The sequence below is a fragment of the Mytilus trossulus genome, chromosome 11 (assembly GCF_036588685.1).
Source record: "Mytilus trossulus isolate FHL-02 chromosome 11, PNRI_Mtr1.1.1.hap1, whole genome shotgun sequence".
Lineage (NCBI taxonomy): Eukaryota > Metazoa > Mollusca > Bivalvia > Mytilida > Mytilidae > Mytilus > Mytilus trossulus.
In genome coordinates this window covers 2,833,009-2,840,507 of record NC_086383.1, presented here as the reverse complement: position 1 = coordinate 2,840,507, position 7,499 = coordinate 2,833,009, and positions in this window count along the sequence as shown.

Sequence of the window (7,499 nt, the reverse complement as noted above, 5' to 3'; positions counted from 1 at the left end):
CGGCAGATTTATTGTCTAGTTGATCTGAAATCCATCCATTTAAGCAGGTTGGTTCAAAGATTGCAGTGATGTTGAAACGTGGGCTGGCATGTACCCAATACATATATGCCTGGTAGGCATGCTGCATTGCAGTCTTATATGTCTTGAGACTTGGGACAGCTTGTAACCAACGAACAAACTGCTTCATCTCATTGTTTGTCTTGTACTCTTGTTTATGCTCTTTTTCTGCTTCCCATTTTCTTCCTACTTCCTCTATAGTTGGACCTTCTGCCTCATTGTCACTAGTTATTTCCATCTCAACATTATCACTATGTACTGGTTCTGTTTCGACTTGCTCTATTATTGGATCTTCTGTCTGATTGTCCCTTTTTTTTCCCATCTGAACATTATCATCAGGAACTGGATCTACTTCCTCTATTATTGGACCTTCTGTCTGATTGTTAGGGTTAGGGTTAGGGTTAGGGTTAGGGTTAGGGTTAGGGTTAGGGTTAGGGTTAGGGGTTAGGGTTAGGGTTAGGGTTAGGGTTAGGGTTAGGGTTAGGGTTAGGGTTAGGGGTTAGGGTTAGGGTTAGGGTTAGGGTTAGGGTTAGGGTTAGGGTTTAGGGTTAGGGTTTAGGGTTAGGGTTAGGGTTAGGGTTAGGGTTAGGGTTTAGGGTTAGGGTTTAGGGTTAGGGTTAGGGTTAGGGTTAGGGTTAGGGTTAGGGTTAGGGTTAGGGTTAGGGTTAGGGTTAGGGTTAGGGTTAGGGTTAGGGTTAGGGTTAGGGTTAGGGTTAGGGTTAGGGTTAGGGTTAGGGTTAGGGTTAGGGTTAGGGTTAGGGTTAGGGTTAGGGTAGTGTACTTTGGCGAGGGTTAGTGAGGTGCCCTTTCTCTCTTCTGCGCATGTCTGCCCTTTTTTGTGACTGCGCATGCGTCAGAAATTTCAAAAAATATTTCTAAGTCCAGAGTATGAAAAGTGCCTTTGACTTCAATCTTCAAACAGATGTAGAATGGATTTGAATAGAGATATTTTTATAAAGTTAACTGTTCCTAAAAGATAGAGAAGCAATCTAGAGAATGAAAACGTATTGGTATCACTGAAATGTACGGCCGCACCCTCCGACCTCACTGAAGAAACGTTTGTGGGAGAGTAAAGCCTAACCCCAAGTTAACCCCAACTCCTAAACTACAACAGATAAAGACTTGCGGTCTTCACTACAAGCTTAATTGTCGAAAAGTACTACCCCTAACGGGGCAGATTTTTTAACGGCAAGCCAATCGCAGCAGAGGATCATGTTGAAATATTGAAAAGATAGACTTTGAAAAGTACCAAAAACCATAACCCGACCCCCCATCCCTCCAAAATTGTGATTTTTGAGAAGTTTGTGGAAAAACTTAATACGAAAATCCAATCGGTTACCCTCCTAGACTTACCCTTTCCGAGATGGAGTAAGGCCTCCAAAACAACAATTTTAACACATTTGGGGTTTGGGTTAGGGTTAGTGTTTGGGTTAGGGTCAGGGTTAAGGTTAGGGTTAAGGTTAGGGTTTGGGTTAGGGTTAGGGTTTGGGTTAGGGTCAGGGTTAAGGTTAGTGTTAAGGTTAGGGTTTGGGTTAGGGTTAGGGTTTGGGTTAGGGTCAGGGTTAAGGTTAGTGTTAAGGTTAGGGTTAGGGTTAGGGTTAGGGTTTGGGTTAGGGTTAGTGTTAGGGTTAGTGTTTGGGTTAGGGTTAGGGTCAGGGTTAAGGTTAGTGTTTGGGTTAGGGTTAGGGTTAGTGTTTGGGTTAGGGTTAAGGTTAGGGTTTGGGTTAGTGTTTGGGTTAGGGTTAGGGTCAGGGTTAAGGTTAGTGTTTGGGTTAGGGTTAGGGTTAGGGTTAGGGGTTAGGGTTAGGGTCAGGGTCAGGGTTAGGGTCAGGGTTTGGGACATGGTAGTGTACTTTGGCGAGGGTTAGTGAGGTGCCCTTTCTCTCTTCTGCGCATGTCTGCCCTTTTTTGTGACTGCGCATGCGTCAGAAATTTCAAAAAATATTTCTAAGTCCAGAGTATGAAAAGTGCCTTTGACTTCAATCTTCAAACAGATGTAGAATGGATTTGAATAGAGATATTTTTATAAAGTTAACTGTTCCTAAAAGATAGAGAAGCAATCTAGAGAATGAAAACGTATTGGTATCACTGAAATGTACGGCCGCACCCTCCGACCTCACTGAAGAAACGTTTGTGGGAGAGTAAAGCCTAACCCCAAGTTAACCCCAACTCCTAAACTACAACAGATAAAGACTTGCGGTCTTCACTACAAGCTTAATTGTCGAAAAGTACTACCCCTAACGGGGCAGATTTTTTAACGGCAAGCCAATCGCAGCAGAGGATCATGTTGAAATATTGAAAAGATAGACTTTGAAAAGTACCAAAAACCATAACCCGACCCCCCATCCCTCCAAAATTGTGATTTTTGAGAAGTTTGTGGAAAAACTTAATACGAAAATCCAATCGGTTACCCTCCTAGACTTACCCTTTCCGAGATGGAGTAAGGCCTCCAAAACAACAATTTTAACACATTTGGGGTTTGGGTTAGGGTTAGTGTTTGGGTTAGGGTCAGGGTTAAGGTTAGGGTTAAGGTTAGGGTTTGGGTTAGGGTTAGGGTTTGGGTTAGGGTCAGGGTTAAGGTTAGTGTTAAGGTTAGGGTTTGGGTTAGGGTTAGGGTTTGGGTTAGGGTCAGGGTTAAGGTTAGTGTTAAGGTTAGGGTTAGGGTTAGGGTTAGGGTTTGGGTTAGGGTTAGTGTTAGGGTTAGTGTTTGGGTTAGGGTTAGGGTCAGGGTTAAGGTTAGTGTTTGGGTTAGGGTTAGGGTTAGTGTTTGGGTTAGGGTTAAGGTTAGGGTTTGGGTTAGTGTTTGGGTTAGGGTTAGGGTCAGGGTTAAGGTTAGTGTTTGGGTTAGGGTTAGGGTTAGGGTTAGGGGTTAGGGTTAGGGTCAGGGTCAGGGTTAGGGTCAGGGTTTGGGACATGGTAGTGTACTTTGGCGAGGGTTAGTGAGGTGCCCTTTCTCTCTTCTGCGCATGTCTGCCCTTTTTTGTGACTGCGCATGCGTCAGAAATTTCAAAAAATATTTCTAAGTCCAGAGTATGAAAAGTGCCTTTGACTTCAATCTTCAAACAGATGTAGAATGGATTTGAATAGAGATATTTTTATAAAGTTAACTGTTCCTAAAAGATAGAGAAGCAATCTAGAGAATGAAAACGTATTGGTATCACTGAAATGTACGGCCGCACCCTCCGACCTCACTGAAGAAACGTTTGTGGGAGAGTAAAGCCTAACCCCAAGTTAACCCCAACTCCTAAACTACAACAGATAAAGACTTGCGGTCTTCACTACAAGCTTAATTGTCGAAAAGTACTACCCCTAACGGGGCAGATTTTTTAACGGCAAGCCAATCGCAGCAGAGGATCATGTTGAAATATTGAAAAGATAGACTTTGAAAAGTACCAAAAACCATAACCCGACCCCCCATCCCTCCAAAATTGTGATTTTTGAGAAGTTTGTGGAAAAACTTAATACGAAAATCCAATCGGTTACCCTCCTAGACTTACCCTTTCCGAGATGGAGTAAGGCCTCCAAAACAACAATTTTAACACATTTGGGGTTTGGGTTAGGGTTAGTGTTTGGGTTAGGGTCAGGGTTAAGGTTAGGGTTAAGGTTAGGGTTTGGGTTAGGGTTAGGGTTTGGGTTAGGGTCAGGGTTAAGGTTAGTGTTAAGGTTAGGGTTTGGGTTAGGGTTAGGGTTTGGGTTAGGGTCAGGGTTAAGGTTAGTGTTAAGGTTAGGGTTAGGGTTAGGGTTAGGGTTTGGGTTAGGGTTAGTGTTAGGGTTAGTGTTTGGGTTAGGGTTAGGGTCAGGGTTAAGGTTAGTGTTTGGGTTAGGGTTAGGGTTAGTGTTTGGGTTAGGGTTAAGGTTAGGGTTTGGGTTAGTGTTTGGGTTAGGGTTAGGGTCAGGGTTAAGGTTAGTGTTTGGGTTAGGGTTAGGGTTAGGGTTAGGGGTTAGGGTTAGGGTCAGGGTCAGGGTTAGGGTCAGGGTTTGGGACATGGTAGTGTACTTTGGCGAGGGTTAGTGAGGTGCCCTTTCTCTCTTCTGCGCATGTCTGCCCTTTTTTGTGACTGCGCATGCGTCAGAAATTTCAAAAAATATTTCTAAGTCCAGAGTATGAAAAGTGCCTTTGACTTCAATCTTCAAACAGATGTAGAATGGATTTGAATAGAGATATTTTTATAAAGTTAACTGTTCCTAAAAGATAGAGAAGCAATCTAGAGAATGAAAACGTATTGGTATCACTGAAATGTACGGCCGCACCCTCCGACCTCACTGAAGAAACGTTTGTGGGAGAGTAAAGCCTAACCCCAAGTTAACCCCAACTCCTAAACTACAACAGATAAAGACTTGCGGTCTTCACTACAAGCTTAATTGTCGAAAAGTACTACCCCTAACGGGGCAGATTTTTTAACGGCAAGCCAATCGCAGCAGAGGATCATGTTGAAATATTGAAAAGATAGACTTTGAAAAGTACCAAAAACCATAACCCGACCCCCCATCCCTCCAAAATTGTGATTTTTGAGAAGTTTGTGGAAAAACTTAATACGAAAATCCAATCGGTTACCCTCCTAGACTTACCCTTTCCGAGATGGAGTAAGGCCTCCAAAACAACAATTTTAACACATTTGGGGTTTGGGTTAGGGTTAGTGTTTGGGTTAGGGTCAGGGTTAAGGTTAGGGTTAAGGTTAGGGTTTGGGTTAGGGTTAGGGTTTGGGTTAGGGTCAGGGTTAAGGTTAGTGTTAAGGTTAGGGTTTGGGTTAGGGTTAGGGTTTGGGTTAGGGTCAGGGTTAAGGTTAGTGTTAAGGTTAGGGTTAGGGTTAGGGTTAGGGTTTGGGTTAGGGTTAGTGTTAGGGTTAGTGTTTGGGTTAGGGTTAGGGTCAGGGTTAAGGTTAGTGTTTGGGTTAGGGTTAGGGTTAGTGTTTGGGTTAGGGTTAAGGTTAGGGTTTGGGTTAGTGTTTGGGTTAGGGTTAGGGTCAGGGTTAAGGTTAGTGTTTGGGTTAGGGTTAGGGTTAGGGTTAGGGGTTAGGGTTAGGGTCAGGGTCAGGGTTAGGGTCAGGGTTTGGGACATGGTAGTGTACTTTGGCGAGGGTTAGTGAGGTGCCCTTTCTCTCTTCTGCGCATGTCTGCCCTTTTTTGTGACTGCGCATGCGTCAGAAATTTCAAAAAATATTTCTAAGTCCAGAGTATGAAAAGTGCCTTTGACTTCAATCTTCAAACAGATGTAGAATGGATTTGAATAGAGATATTTTTATAAAGTTAACTGTTCCTAAAAGATAGAGAAGCAATCTAGAGAATGAAAACGTATTGGTATCACTGAAATGTACGGCCGCACCCTCCGACCTCACTGAAGAAACGTTTGTGGGAGAGTAAAGCCTAACCCCAAGTTAACCCCAACTCCTAAACTACAACAGATAAAGACTTGCGGTCTTCACTACAAGCTTAATTGTCGAAAAGTACTACCCCTAACGGGGCAGATTTTTTAACGGCAAGCCAATCGCAGCAGAGGATCATGTTGAAATATTGAAAAGATAGACTTTGAAAAGTACCAAAAACCATAACCCGACCCCCCATCCCTCCAAAATTGTGATTTTTGAGAAGTTTGTGGAAAAACTTAATACGAAAATCCAATCGGTTACCCTCCTAGACTTACCCTTTCCGAGATGGAGTAAGGCCTCCAAAACAACAATTTTAACACATTTGGGGTTTGGGTTAGGGTTAGTGTTTGGGTTAGGGTCAGGGTTAAGGTTAGGGTTAAGGTTAGGGTTTGGGTTAGGGTTAGGGTTTGGGTTAGGGTCAGGGTTAAGGTTAGTGTTAAGGTTAGGGTTTGGGTTAGGGTTAGGGTTTGGGTTAGGGTCAGGGTTAAGGTTAGTGTTAAGGTTAGGGTTAGGGTTAGGGTTAGGGTTTGGGTTAGGGTTAGTGTTAGGGTTAGTGTTTGGGTTAGGGTTAGGGTCAGGGTTAAGGTTAGTGTTTGGGTTAGGGTTAGGGTTAGTGTTTGGGTTAGGGTTAAGGTTAGGGTTTGGGTTAGTGTTTGGGTTAGGGTTAGGGTCAGGGTTAAGGTTAGTGTTTGGGTTAGGGTTAGGGTTAGGGTTAGGGGTTAGGGTTAGGGTCAGGGTCAGGGTTAGGGTCAGGGTTTGGGACATGGTAGTGTACTTTGGCGAGGGTTAGTGAGGTGCCCTTTCTCTCTTCTGCGCATGTCTGCCCTTTTTTGTGACTGCGCATGCGTCAGAAATTTCAAAAAATATTTCTAAGTCCAGAGTATGAAAAGTGCCTTTGACTTCAATCTTCAAACAGATGTAGAATGGATTTGAATAGAGATATTTTTATAAAGTTAACTGTTCCTAAAAGATAGAGAAGCAATCTAGAGAATGAAAACGTATTGGTATCACTGAAATGTACGGCCGCACCCTCCGACCTCACTGAAGAAACGTTTGTGGGAGAGTAAAGCCTAACCCCAAGTTAACCCCAACTCCTAAACTACAACAGATAAAGACTTGCGGTCTTCACTACAAGCTTAATTGTCGAAAAGTACTACCCCTAACGGGGCAGATTTTTTAACGGCAAGCCAATCGCAGCAGAGGATCATGTTGAAATATTGAAAAGATAGACTTTGAAAAGTACCAAAAACCATAACCCGACCCCCCATCCCTCCAAAATTGTGATTTTTGAGAAGTTTGTGGAAAAACTTAATACGAAAATCCAATCGGTTACCCTCCTAGACTTACCCTTTCCGAGATGGAGTAAGGCCTCCAAAACAACAATTTTAACACATTTGGGGTTTGGGTTAGGGTTAGTGTTTGGGTTAGGGTCAGGGTTAAGGTTAGGGTTAAGGTTAGGGTTTGGGTTAGGGTTAGGGTTTGGGTTAGGGTCAGGGTTAAGGTTAGTGTTAAGGTTAGGGTTTGGGTTAGGGTTAGGGTTTGGGTTAGGGTCAGGGTTAAGGTTAGTGTTAAGGTTAGGGTTAGGGTTAGGGTTAGGGTTTGGGTTAGGGTTAGTGTTAGGGTTAGTGTTTGGGTTAGGGTTAGGGTCAGGGTTAAGGTTAGTGTTTGGGTTAGGGTTAGGGTTAGTGTTTGGGTTAGGGTTAAGGTTAGGGTTTGGGTTAGTGTTTGGGTTAGGGTTAGGGTCAGGGTTAAGGTTAGTGTTTGGGTTAGGGTTAGGGTTAGGGTTAGGGGTTAGGGTTAGGGTCAGGGTCAGGGTTAGGGTCAGGGTTTGGGACATGGTAGTGTACTTTGGCGAGGGTTAGTGAGGTGCCCTTTCTCTCTTCTGCGCATGTCTGCTCTTTTTTGTGACTGCGCATGCGTCAGAAATTTCAAAAAATATTTCTAAGTCCAGAGTATGAAAAGTGCCTTTGACTTCAATCTTCAAACAGATGTAGAATGGATTTGAATAGAGATATTTTTATAAAGTTAACTGTTCCTAAAAGATAGAGAAGCAATCTAGAGAATGAAAACGTATTG